Source organism: Narcine bancroftii, chromosome 14 (genome assembly GCF_036971445.1).
Source record: "Narcine bancroftii isolate sNarBan1 chromosome 14, sNarBan1.hap1, whole genome shotgun sequence".
NCBI classification, from domain to species: domain Eukaryota; kingdom Metazoa; phylum Chordata; class Chondrichthyes; order Torpediniformes; family Narcinidae; genus Narcine; species Narcine bancroftii.
In genome coordinates this window covers 58,622,376-58,635,651 of record NC_091482.1, presented here as the reverse complement: position 1 = coordinate 58,635,651, position 13,276 = coordinate 58,622,376, and the positions used below count along the sequence as shown (strand labels likewise).

At 42.7% G+C, this 13,276-nt stretch overlaps 1 long non-coding RNA gene across 5 annotated transcripts in view; it reads right to left on the bottom strand.

Moving 5' to 3' along the window:
- Positions 1-13,276, bottom strand: part of LOC138749526 (uncharacterized) — a 38,442-nt gene that overhangs the window by 9,599 nt on the left and 15,567 nt on the right. For 4 of the 5 annotated variants that reach the window (XR_011348727.1, XR_011348724.1, XR_011348723.1 and 1 more), the window contains exons 3-4: positions 1,060-1,234; positions 282-487 (exon numbers count right to left, since the gene is read on the bottom strand). This is a non-coding gene — a long non-coding RNA (uncharacterized lncRNA). The remainder of the gene's footprint in view (positions 1-281; positions 488-1,059; positions 1,235-13,276) is intronic. The other variant, XR_011348725.1, reaches the window with a different exon arrangement.

The window sequence follows — 13,276 nt, the reverse complement described above, 5'->3', positions numbered from 1 at the left end:
AAAAAAAACCCAAAATGACCATGTGATGTTAAAATCAGTATTTTAATTACACTGACATTCGAAACTCAAATAATATCCTCAGTGGATTTTGAAAGTGACACGATTTTGCATTAAGGCAGTTAATCATTGATGATGTTTAACATTCCAAGGAGAATTGAACCCTGTTTGGCAAAATCAGCGGAATGCCATAGTTTTGATGCTTTGAGTGTGACCTCTTTGCTTCACAACTAAACTATTTTGATGATGAGCTAGACTTCAAATATTAACCGTACTTTCCTTACCTTGAGTCTAATCAACTTCTTGTGTGACTTTACACCACGTTTGATGGAGAATACCATCAGTAACAGGCTTTCTTTTAATCCAAGCCTTCAGCGAGTGAAATGCAGAGATTAGTCAAAGTCTAACACACCTGTTTGAAGCTTCAGCAATTTCACAGGATGGGATGCTGTGTGTTCAACACTGAATCACTCACAGACCTCTGGCAATTCTATAAAAGGAAATGTGCTCTATTAAAGCCAGAGTTTGTGGCACATTCTCCATAAGAATAAACAGATTAAAAGACTGTCCTTACACTGAACAAATTTCACTTGGATGAATATATAAACTTTATTTTCATTCATATTCTTTGGAATATGAATGCATCTACAGGTTCCTCCTCCTCACCGGGGCATCATGGTTGGCAGAGTGGTTAGTGCAACACCTTTACAGCACCAATGATCAGGACCGGGGTTTGAATCCTGCGCTGTCTGTAAGGAATTTGTAAGCTCTCCCTGTGTCAACGTGGGTTTTCTCCAGTGGCTCCGGTTTCCTCCCACCATTCAAACCGTGCTAGGGGTGTAGGTAAATTAGGTGTAAATTGGGTGGCACGGACCCATGAGCCGAAATGGCCTGTTACCGTGCCGTATGTCTAAATTAAAATTTAAATTTAAACAGAGCCACCTGAAAGATGAACAATAACATTATAGATAATTAACCCCCTTCACTCAAGTTTACAACTGAAGCCTTACTAATACACTGTATGTAATATAAGAATACACTAATAAAGATAAAGGTTCTTACTAAGCAGGGATAAGGAGACACTTTAAGAGAGTCACCCCAGTGGCGAGCAGCATCAACCAGCTCTTCATCCTGGGCGATGACACTTCATTCAAATAGCTGCTATGAGCAAAGCACATCCAAGGCCCTCCGCTGGCCGAATATTTGCTCCCATCTTCACCAAAGGTTCATGCGTTATCTAAGAGAACAGGTACAATTTTAAACTTGAATTTAAATTGTATGTTTATTTATTTATTTTATTTCCTCCCCTTTTTTTTCTTGCTGGTTGCTTGAGGTTGAATCCCGGATAACAGGCTTGTTACTGTATTTGTGCAGTGTGGGTCTTGATCAAACTCAGACCCTTAAATGTGCCACTGCTCCATTCCTCTGTGGAACCCCTTCAGAAGTTCCCGTCATGGGACAGAACCTTCAAGTTGTCTCTTCTTGATTAACAAGGTCTGCTGTTTTCCACTGAAATACAGTAGAAGTCCAAAAATCTGGACTTATCAAAAACTCTCAAACATTTTAAATTCAGTAGGCATTTGCGTGTGTGTGTGTGTGTGGTAAGTGCCACAGATGCAACAAGCAACTGTGCTGAATACACATAATCTGATCACAAAGAAATTCATTTGCATTCTGTATTTTATTTTACAATGTTCATTTTTAAACCTATTTTCAAGCATTACACAGTCTTTTTTGTAGTGAAAAAAACTGTTTACATTTTTGTCAAGTGTTGACTTTATTTTTCTTTAAAACTGCTCATTAGATAACTGATGCACGCTCTATTTGCAAATGAATAAACTATCAAAATTTGCCTGTTCATCTCTTCTTTATTCCTCCTTAAATTTAAATTTTAAAAGAACTGCCTGAGAATCCAACCCAATCCACGACCAGTCTGGATTTTACTCTGCTGAACACCAACATTGGGCCAAATTGACTTGGTCTATTACATTTTCCCATTTGAAGAGATGGTACAATGCGAGCTGCCTCCATTCCAGTTCCCCAATAGCACACTCTGTAGCCAAAGAGAACTGGAAAACGGTGGTTGGCGTGATTTGCAAGTGCAACGTGGCCCTTCCTCCAGGGCGTGGGCAGCTCCTTGACATGGCTGGCACAGGTCCATCAGTTTGTTGGGAGCAGAAAATAAACCCCTTTCCACTTCACCAATGTTGACTTCTCACGGAAAGGGTATAAACAAGGAAATCATCAGTTGTGATGCCAATGCATGCAGGGCCATGTTATTTTATGATAACAATCTAATGAAATGGTTCTGAAGATGTGAAAAACACTGAGAGGTGGAAGTTGCAGGAATAAAAATGAGTTTGTCATTATTCTCATTTGCCAACGTATTTACTGAAGATCACAGTGCTGTGATATTTCCGAGCTAGCCCACAGAACCATGTGACTACATTTGCAAGTTCCTTTCCTTATAAAGTTGCACCCTCATCTTGAAAAGGACTCCTATGTTCTTGTAAGCAATGACTAATAAAAAATTGCACTGTTTGGCATCGAAATCAAGAGCTGCTTACTATGGGTTATTGATCATGGATTCTAATGAAGGGTCTTCATCCTAAATATCGACATTATTTCTTTTTCCACATCTGCAACTTGACTTGCTTGGATGTACCCAACATTTTCTGGTTTTACTTCAGATTTAGACCGTACGGTATTTTAAAATGTCATGGATTATGTGACACCTGATCAGCTGCTGTTATATTGTTGAAGGAACTATCTGGGGGAAATACAAGACTATATTGAATGCCTGCTGCCGTTCCAATTGTAGGGGTGTGAAGGATTTGCTAAATCCAAGAGTGGGTGGAGTAACTGGTTTTCTGTTGCCACAATGTTTTACATTGGGTACAAAAAGCATATATACAAATTTCTGGAGCGGGGAGCTAAAGTATTAAATGTGGCTCTCATTCTGGGCCACGTGGTTAGCGCAGCTCTGCTACAGTGCTAGCAACTGGTTTTTGAATCAGGCACTGTCTGTAAGGTCTCCATATGTCTACATGACTTTCATCCAGGTGCTCCAGTTTCCTCCCACCCTTCAAAACATATGGGGGCTGTAGGTCAGTTGGGTGTAATTGTGGAGCACGGGCTCATGGGCCGAACAGGCCTATTCAGTATGTCTACATTTAAATTTGAAATTAGCTTTATGTGTGTATGACTGTACATAGATCCTGGTACATAAACATTCAGTGTCTGGACTTGCAAAGGAGCTACCTGTCTACTGTGTTGAAATGTATGGGTCAGGCCTTTTTGCTGTATAACATTCCACTGAATTGGACTGTGCTCCACTTCCTGTCCATCATGTTGGAGAGCACCTCTGACCATAAGTCATGTTGGCAGTGGTTTGCCCAAAATATCTTGAAGGCTTTCTGGAGAAAGTAGATGGTGAATAGAATTGGATGTTTCTCCGAGCAGAGGAAGTCAGCTGGCAGTATACCTCTGCGCCAAAGCTTTTGACGAGAAAGGCCCTCTCCGTCAGACCTTTCATGTACGGAGATTACAATAGCAACGGAGATTGCAATCGCGACAAGATGGCTGTGGTGGCACATTGCCTGTCTCCTTCTGCAAGTGCATTGGAAAGGTTTGGAGAAAGGGGCAACGCCGTTGTCAAGGTTCAGCGCAAAAACAATTGCATAACTCGAGACCTCACTCTCAAGGACACGTGTGGGACCGAATCTCCGAAAGATAGCCTGGTGAAAGGCATGGCCTTATCTGCCTGCAACATTCTGGTCTTATGACCAATGTAAAAGAACCATTGGAACCACCCTTCAGGACCAATCCTTTTCCCTTCAAGGCCGCAGTTATGACTCTGCTCCTTGAGAACTACTGACCCATCTACATCCATCTGACCCAAAGTTTCTTCACTCAATGTCTTCACCCCAATGTCCTGTCATCAAGGACATTGATGACACCTCATTCCTTAGTTTCCCCAACACACTTCTGATCCCTCTCTTAAAGTGCTCCTAATCTTTGGTGCAAATTTTTGGACAGCAGATCTAATTCGTGCAATTGGCATGGTTCCAAATATTGTTTGATAACACTCTTATCTTGGAATGTTTTGCTATGTTGGAAGTTCCGTTTATAAATACAAGCTCTTGATGCTGGTGGTGATAAATGCTCACAATATACGTTCCTCGAACGTCACTGGTCCCACATAAACATTCTGGCATTTTAGCAGAATTCACGTCAGTGAAGGTCACAGAACAGAAAATTACAGCATAGGAGATCATATCGCTGCCACCCAAAAATAGATGTTAGATGAATCCCACTCTTGGTCCTGCAGGATATGGGGAGGCGTAGCCTTTACAGCACCAGCGATCGGGACTGGGGTTTGAATCCCGTGCCGTCTGTCAGGAGTTTGTATGTTCTCCCTGTGTCTGCGTGGGTTTTACCCAGAGCCTCCGGTTTCCTCCCACCATTCAAAACGTTCTGGGGATGGAATTTTATTGGCGGATGGATTTGTGGGCCAAAATGGCCTGTAACTGTGCTGTGTCTCTAAATTGTTAAAATAAAATGTAAAACTTCAAATAGTCACCTGGGTACATTTTAATTGTGGCCAGAGTTATTGTCACCGCCACCCTTGCAGGCCATGTCTTTCATTACTTGCTGAATTTAAAAAAATATTGCCTCTAATTCTAACATAAGAACATAAGAAATAGAAGCAAGAATCGGCCATCTGGCCCATCGAGCATACTCTGCCATTCAATGGCTGCTCTGATGATCGGCTCATCCCCACTTACCTGCCTTATCCCCTTATCCCTTAATTCCCATACTATGTAAAAATCTATCCATCCTTGTCATAAATGTATTTGCTGATGTAACCTCCACTGCATCAACGGGCAGCAAATTCCACAGATTCACCACCCTCTGGGAAAAGCAGTTCCTCCTCATCTCTGTCCTAAATCTACTCCCCTGGGATCTTGAGGCTACATCCCTTGGTTCTAGATGCCCCCAGCAACAGGAACAACTTCCCTACCTCTATCTTATCTCTGCCTTTCATATTCACTCTATTTAATGGGGTAATCTCCTTCCACAACCTCTAGCCCAGTGGTTCTCAATCTTTTTTTTCTACTTATATCTTAATTAATCCCTTACTAATCACAGAGCACCTACGGCATAGGATGTTATAAGTTCTCTGTGTTTATAAGGAATTACTTAAAATGGTAGGTGAGTGGAAAATAAAGGTTGAGAACCACTACCCTAATCTCATTGTTTCTCAAAACCACACTGCCTGGTCTACCTCCTACCCAAAATCGACAAACCCCTTTCCTGGTAGGCCTATTGTCTCTGTAGGCTCCTGCCCCTCTGAACCAGTATCGCCATACCTCGATTCCCATTTTGTCCCACTGGTTCTAGTCCCTCCCACATCCGAGACACCTCACACACCCTCCATCACTTTAAGTTCCCCGGGCTGGACTGCCTGACATTCACCATGGACAACCTGTCTCTATTATTCCCCAGAAACAGGTCCCAAAGTTCTCCACTTCTTCCTGGACAACAGAGCGAAGCAGTCTCCCTCCACCACCCTCCTCCACCTGGCAGAACTTGTACTCCTCCTCAATAACCTCCTTTGGCACATTCCACTTTCTCTAAATCAATGGAGTAGCTATGGCTACTTGCATGGGTCTCAGCGATGCCTGTCCTTTCATTGGATATAAGGAGCTAACAGACCTTACAGCCTTTGATCAGGAGCTGTTATATCTGGGCAGCTGCTATTGTAAGCAAGTCAAAGTAAGACACCTAGCATTTTGATGGCAAGTCAAAAAACAAATTTGTTAGTAAACAGCTCTGGTCATTATTGTGCCACATATTATGTTCAAAAATCCCTTGGGTACAATTTTTATCCATCGCAGAATACAGACAACACCAGTAGTCAACAAATCCAATAATAGCAACTCCATTAATCATGGTGTGAGCAATGGGTAGAAACAGTAAAGCTGCAGCTAGGATTAGTGTGGCTCATTTCACGGCTCTACTTCCAAAGAAGATGATTATTGATTTCACAATGAAGAGGCCTATGTAGCTCGGGATTGTTCCTGGGGTCTTTGGTGAAGCAATTGATAGAGGTGTTGTTCCAATCCTTGGAGATTAATGGTCCTCTTGTAGCGAGGTCACTATGGCTGGGTTATAGCTCTCGGTTATAGCCCTAAGGCTGTAGCTCGAATCCGCAGGAGAAGACAGACACACCCACCAGTAGAGAGTATTGGACTCTGAGTTTATTCAGTGACAGCTCTGCCTTTTATAGTCAGCTCGGCCGCATCACCACCAGGGTATGGCTTGAGCGGGCCAGTTGCCAATTGGTTACCTAGGATGCCCGGGTCCCGATTGGGTCCCCTGCGATCCACTGGCAGTGATTGGCCAATTTCACCACTCTGCCGGCGGCCTATGGAAATGGCCATATCAGCCCGCACGATGCTTTGCCGGTCGCCGCGTTCAACGGCCATTTCCCAGCGTCGGTCCAAGCCGCGGGCTGCTACACTAATCATTAACAGATAAAGGAAATCTTTCGGAATATAAACTAAACCACACTCTCCGAATCAGCTATTGTCATGAACATGTTAGGAAATTTATTGTTTTGCAGAGCCATCACATGTTTTGCAAACATTTATATAAACCACCTTACAAAATAAATAAAAATATTGTGGCAAGGTTGGTGTAGTGGTTAGTGCAATGCTGTAACACCGCCAGTAATCGGGAATCAATCTATGGATGAAGAGGTTATTTATTCAATATGAGAGGAAGGTCTCTTTAACGTGTATTCAGCACTCCCTGGTCTTTATAACATAACGTTGTGCTGTGAGTGAGGTTAATGTAAAGTACAATTTCAGTGTGTCGAATATATCAAATTTCATACATCAACTCACAAATCATATTAAGTATTTGATTAGCAAGATGTGGTTGGCTGGTCGGTTCAAATATTAAAATCAGTTCTGATTAACTTTCACTATGGTTTCAATGTCAACCCCAGCTGCAGAACAACTTTGGGTGACAAGAGAGGTCTTGTGATTTCAGAGCATCTCACTGCAATCTTAGCAACGTGGGCATTCATAACAGGTCCCAGACGTTAACAGTGATGCACTTTCACACCAAGCTGAAGTGTTCCAGGTTATTTATTTTTGAAAATTACAATTGAAAATAACCCATTTGAGTAAGTTATGGAAATAAACCCCTGCACCAAAGGTTCATGAAGTTCATTTGCACATAGACATGTGATTTAGAGGCATCAATAAGTTTCAATCCAAGGACCAATGCTAAACTAGCTATCAAGTGAATTCAAGGTGGTCAGTTCTAGCTCTGTGAGCACCAGCTTTGCCTCCAAATCAAAAAGAAAATGGTTTACCTCCAATGCTGGTTTAACTCCAGTATAGATTTGAGTTCAAAATCCAGGCTGACCCTCCACTTTCTTAGGGCGTCTCTCAGGATCAAGGATGGCTTGCTTCCAGTTTGATTTTGTGAGTTCTGAGGTGGCTCAGAAACTAACATAGGAAACGTAGGCACTCCGACCAAGGTTTCTGACAGGGTCGGTCGGTATGTGCACTCCTTCTGCCACTGGTGCAGTTTAAACCCCCATGCTTGAACGTGAGGATTTCATTCCTATAAATAATGCTCGAATCTGCCAGAGATTCCCAGGTGTTAGGAGGGACAATGCACTTCATCAAGGAAACATTGTTGAAACCTTTTCTTTGAACACCTGGTCATCTCCTTCCACAGTAGAGCATGGAATAGAACATCTGGTGGCAGGCATGTGATCAAAATGGCCAACGGAGCTCACCGAATGCAACTCGAGTTATTCATGCTGGTGGAGTTGGCCTGGGAGACCCCATTGATACTGGTTTCTATCCTTGCCATGAATTAGGAGGATTTTACAAACGCACTGTGGGTGCTGTTTGCCTGTGTCCTGAGATATTTCCAATGGGTAGACCTATCTCAGAACCATCAAGTGGGGATCACTGCTACCTAACAGACCATGAGACTTGTGCCAAGCCAGCAGTCTAGATCCACAGATTTTCTTTTCCTTCATTGACTAAAGGTTGCACAGAAATGTTGTAGGTCTTGGTGAATTTCGTCATTATTGGATTGAGGAGGATCCTGATGATGACTCTTCTTGTGACAGACAGGAAGAAAACTCCTTTGTAGGCACCACAGGCAAATGGGGCCCTTTCCTTGAAGATGGTCACAATCACTGAATCATTTGTGTACCCTTCTATCCCTGGACTGGACGGTGAGATTGTCAATCCTTTGGGGACACCGTCAGTTCCCGAGGCTTTGTGTTGGATACTTCCTCCCTCCTAAATCAGTCACCAGCTTCAGTCTGGCCACATCTCAAGCCCTGCTCCTGTTGCCTTACTCCTGGTTCAAGCCTGACCTCTGCATTCCCTCTCAATATTCCCGAAGCCCTTAAGTGGCCATACATTCGACTCACATTCTAACCCCCAGGCTCAGGCCTTACATTCTAATCCTTGGCTCTGAATACCCAATGCACATTCTGAACCCTAGGTCCCATTACACACCTGGTCCACCTTCTAATTCCCAGCCCACATTCTGACCCATACGTAGAGTCAAAGAGAGAGAGAGAGAGCACAGAAACAGACCCTTTGCCCCAATGAGTCTACACCAATAATCAACTGCCCATTTTAAGGAATCCTACATTGATCCTATTTAAATGCACACTGGTTGGACCCTCAGCTCCAGACGTTGTGTTCCAATTGGTCAGGGCCATCTGAAAAAGGTAGAAATGACCATTGAAATCCTCCAAGTCCTTCTGCCATATCAGCTGGTGTCAAGGTGCTGTTTGTGGGAGCTTATGAGCAAATTGGTCACTTCATTTCTTGTATTATTACAGTAATTCCACTTCAAAAATACCTAATCAGATGAAAAATGCTTTGGGACAGTCTAAGGCTGTAAAGAGGACATTTCTACACACTATTTGTGATGTGCTGCAGTATGAACAAACAAGCACAAACTACGAAGGCTGTGCTATAGGCTTTAATTAGCTTAAAATTTGCACACAAGGCTCAGTCCCCCTTCTGGCCCCACGTGCTCTACTGCCTACACAAAGGCAGTTCTTTCGGGAGCGTCTGTTGGACTCACACTGTCCAGGTCCTGCAGTATTTAGAGCAGCGAGATGCATCACCAGCGGCGATCGCTTCTCTACAAGTAGGGCCCCTCAGCGGCAGCTGTGTCGTGGGCTGCAGCTTCCAGAGAACGGATCACATCAATGACCCTCGCGAGGGAAGTGTTTGCTTTCTTCCAGCAGTCTCTGTCGGGTCGCCCTCAATCACAGGCCTCGCCAGATGAGTCGCTCCACTTCCCCAGTGGTCACCTCACTATTGTATCACCACACTATTGCTCTCCTCTTAATAAATATAATGACTTCACTTTCATAATCCCAGAGAGCATTGCGACAATTGGGTAATAAGGATGAAAATTACATTTCATGCTTGGTTGCAAATGTCAGTTCAACGTAACTAATATTTACTCATGGGGCCAGAAATGCCTAAAGAGTTCACACCTGCCTTTGTTCCCAATTTGCCCTCAGTGACTGATTTTCATTATATCAAACAATATAAAAAAAAGTAAACAGTATTTCTTTTTTCTTTTCTCGCCCTCATTAACCTTTAACCCATTTCTCTTCCTCTCCAAAGACACCAATATCCTAATGACAGCGTTATACAGTTCTGGCAACTCCCTAAAGTACTCATAAATTGGCTGTAAATCTTAATAGTTGTGAAGCCTGGGAGAAGCTTCTAATCCCCATTTGGGAAACACAAAACCTGCAGATGCTGGACCCTCGAGCAGACAAAGAATTGCTGCAGGAACTCAGCAGGTCAGACAGTATCCATGGGTAGAAATGGTTGGTCAACATTTTCGAGTTGAAACCCTTTATCAAGACATTAGGCCATTTCAGTTTGGGCCACCGCCTGGAGACCGGCTGCGGGCAGAGTGAAAATCTGGAACTTACCATTCAGACTGCAGCTCAAAAAGGCTGCTCCAGCGTCCCATTCAAAGGAGAGGTGCCTCGTAGCACCCTCCAGATCCCTGTGGAGGTAGGCCGACTGGTGCCGTAGCGCCATCCGTCATCAATAAGCGGCAGAGCAATAGCCGTCTTCCCTACCCATAATCCCCCACGCAGCTGAAACCGCTCTATGGTTCCCAGAACAGTTCCGGCTGCGTGGGGGATTATAGGTAGGGAAGGTGACCATTGCTCTGCCACGTTTTGAGCTGCAGAGAGCATCCCCAAAGGCTGAAGCTGTCCTAGTAAAATTTCTCTGCCTTTCCACGAAAGCAAGAATATTCTCTCTTCAAATCAGTCAACCAAAATTACACACTGCTCTCCGGGCGTGGCTTCTGCAAGCATTATACAGTTGTAGGTTGTATGTTCCATTCCTCTTGTAACGGCATCCAAACACATTTACTGTCAGTAATGGTCGGTGTAATGCCTAGGTAGTCAATCGTGCACAAATAAACCTTCAGGGTGTAAACCCATTCTGAAATAAATATCTTACATTTCACTATGATAATTTTACTTGAGTTTTATTTTGGAGGTTGTTAAAAGCATTTGCCAAGGGATTCTTCCTCAATCACGTGTTTTATACGAATGTTTTCACCTTGTCCTGTTTAGAAATAATACAGCTCCATGAAGTGATGGGTTTGCAATGAGGTGCCTATTCACACCTACTTACCACCTATTTACCATGATGCCACAAAGCCCCCAAAGCTAATTTGTATCCCTATCTAATCAATACATTAGCCCTTTTCACACTGGCCTCCCATTTAATTGGCTGTTCAGTGCCCCGATTAACGAAGCCATTTATGCCTTTCACACTGGATGCCAGTTAATGGTTCTAAGAGTCCTTTCACATTCAGCAGCCAATTTCTTATGGTCTTATTAATACCCAAGAGAGCAGTACTGATGAATGGACTAAGTCAAGGTGGACAAGTTTGAATCATGGCTGGGGAGCATTCAGTAGCCGCTTTCAGGTGCTCGGACGCAGATAATGCGCTGGCAAGCGTGTCTGGGAGAGTCCAGCTGGGACCTTCAGGTAGCCGCGGAGAAGACGCCTTTCTGACACCTGAACGTGCCGGCTGAAGGTCAGCGAACACGGCTCCTGTGGACTGTGGCTGAGGTCACTGCTGCGTTCCCTTCCGCTCTCCAAGCCCTGTATCTCTTTTGAGATCTCTTCAGACCTTTAATTTTGACCTCTTATTTATGTCAGCATTTAATTGTGCCAACTTTGGCAGCCCTGCCTTCAGCTGTCAATGGTCTGAGTTTTGGAAGCAATGTACTCATTTTTTACCAAGTTTTTGGTTATGCATCTAATGCCCCAAAGTATTAAAAGTGAATAAACACTTTGCAACGTTAAAGTCACTAACTAAACAAAAGGCGCTGTTATTAAATTGTTACCTACCTGATGGCGAGAGAAACAATATTTAATAGGATATTAAATCTTATATTAAATATCTTAGAAGGAAGGCTACATTCATGATGCTGCGTTCAGGTGCAATGGGGGATGCTCCAAGCCGGAGAATATGCCTAGCCGAGGAGGGTTAGGTAAGTATTCCTCGGGGCCGGGTTCTCCACTTTCAGGTGGCCACCCGACAGCCGCATTGGGGTAAAATGGGTGGCTTTACAGTCGGGTATTCTGGCCAGCTGAAAGCAGCTAGTGTTATATGGTTAAATGCTCTCTTTGAAGTGGAAGAGTAAAGCAACAATGTTCAATGATCACCATGTGGCACTTCACATGAGCAGGTCACTTTAAATAGGGTCCAAAGGGTCATATGAAATAAAACTACCAACCTTAAGGATATGTCAAAGTGAGAAATGAGAAACCAGGAATTGTTAACAATTTAAAGGAGATAAATTACCTTGAGGCTTCAATTCAGATTGATATGTTAATATGCTGTGAATGCAAAATAGAAGGAAGTATTGATCAAGGTTAGGATTTGTGAAATAGAGTTAACCAAGGACAATTTTGATAAATGTCAGTTGAAAAAAATTGTCCTTTGTTTTTAAGTATTCAAGCATACACCTGACCATTATATTTAGTCTATTTGAATGAAACTTGGTACAAGTGAGTTTGGAACAGCTGCACAAGGACATTTTGTAAGCATGGAAGATTTTAATAGTATAGGAAAGCTATAGGATAGGAAAGCTGTATGTAATATATGGAACACTTTCCTGACTTTGGGTAGATATAATGCCTATATTTAAATGTACTTAGGCCACATTTAATTTTTTTTAAATTTAGACATAAAGCACAGTAACAGGCCATTTCAGCCAACGAGTTTGTGCCATCCAATTTATACCCAATTAACCTACACCCCTGAAATGTTTCGAATGGTGGGAGGAAACCAGAGCCCCCAGGGGAAATCCACTCAGTCGTAGGGAGAACATACCAACTCCTTACTGACAGTGTGGGATTCAAAACCCCAGTCACAATCGCTGGCGCTGTAAGGGTGTTGGACTAACCGAGCGCGCCACCCACAGTTGTAATAATTATGTATTAATCAAATTAGACTATTGGTTGAGGTACACAGCAGAACATTTTTCATTGCATTTTCCCTTCCATTTAAGTTATGGTGTGTAGAATCATGTATTAAGTTCATTAATTTGATGTATCATGGTTTTAAATTTTAAATAAAGTTTTCAAAACAAAATAGAATAGGTTCTTCACCCGACTCATCCGTGCAGATTCAGATGCCCATTCACACTATACTGACTTTCTTGCATCTGGCCCTTTATTCCATTTCTATCATGGACCAGTCTGAATGCTGATATGTGGAAACCTACCCTTGTCCTTTTAACATTCCTGCCCTTATAAACCTGCACCCTTTTAGTTTAGTCGCTATTTGCCAAGGAAAATTTTACAACCTCCATAAAGTTCAATCTATACAATCTCTTTTCCTAACTAAACCCCTTCATCCCAGGCAACATCCTGGTGAATCTCTTCTGCACACTTTCTCATGTTACCACATCCCTTCTATTGCATGGTGACCAGACCTCACACAATATTGCAAGAATGGCCTAACCAATGTCTTGAATAGCTGTATTTCTGTTACTCCATACCTTGTGCATGGAAGTTTATTGTCATATACATAAGTACAATGTATAGATGCATAAGAATCACCCTCTATAAGAGTATAAATTAAATTAACACACTATACTAGAGGCAGAAAAAGAGATAATAAATATAAAAGAATAAATAATTATTCATATTTTTAATGAGTGCAT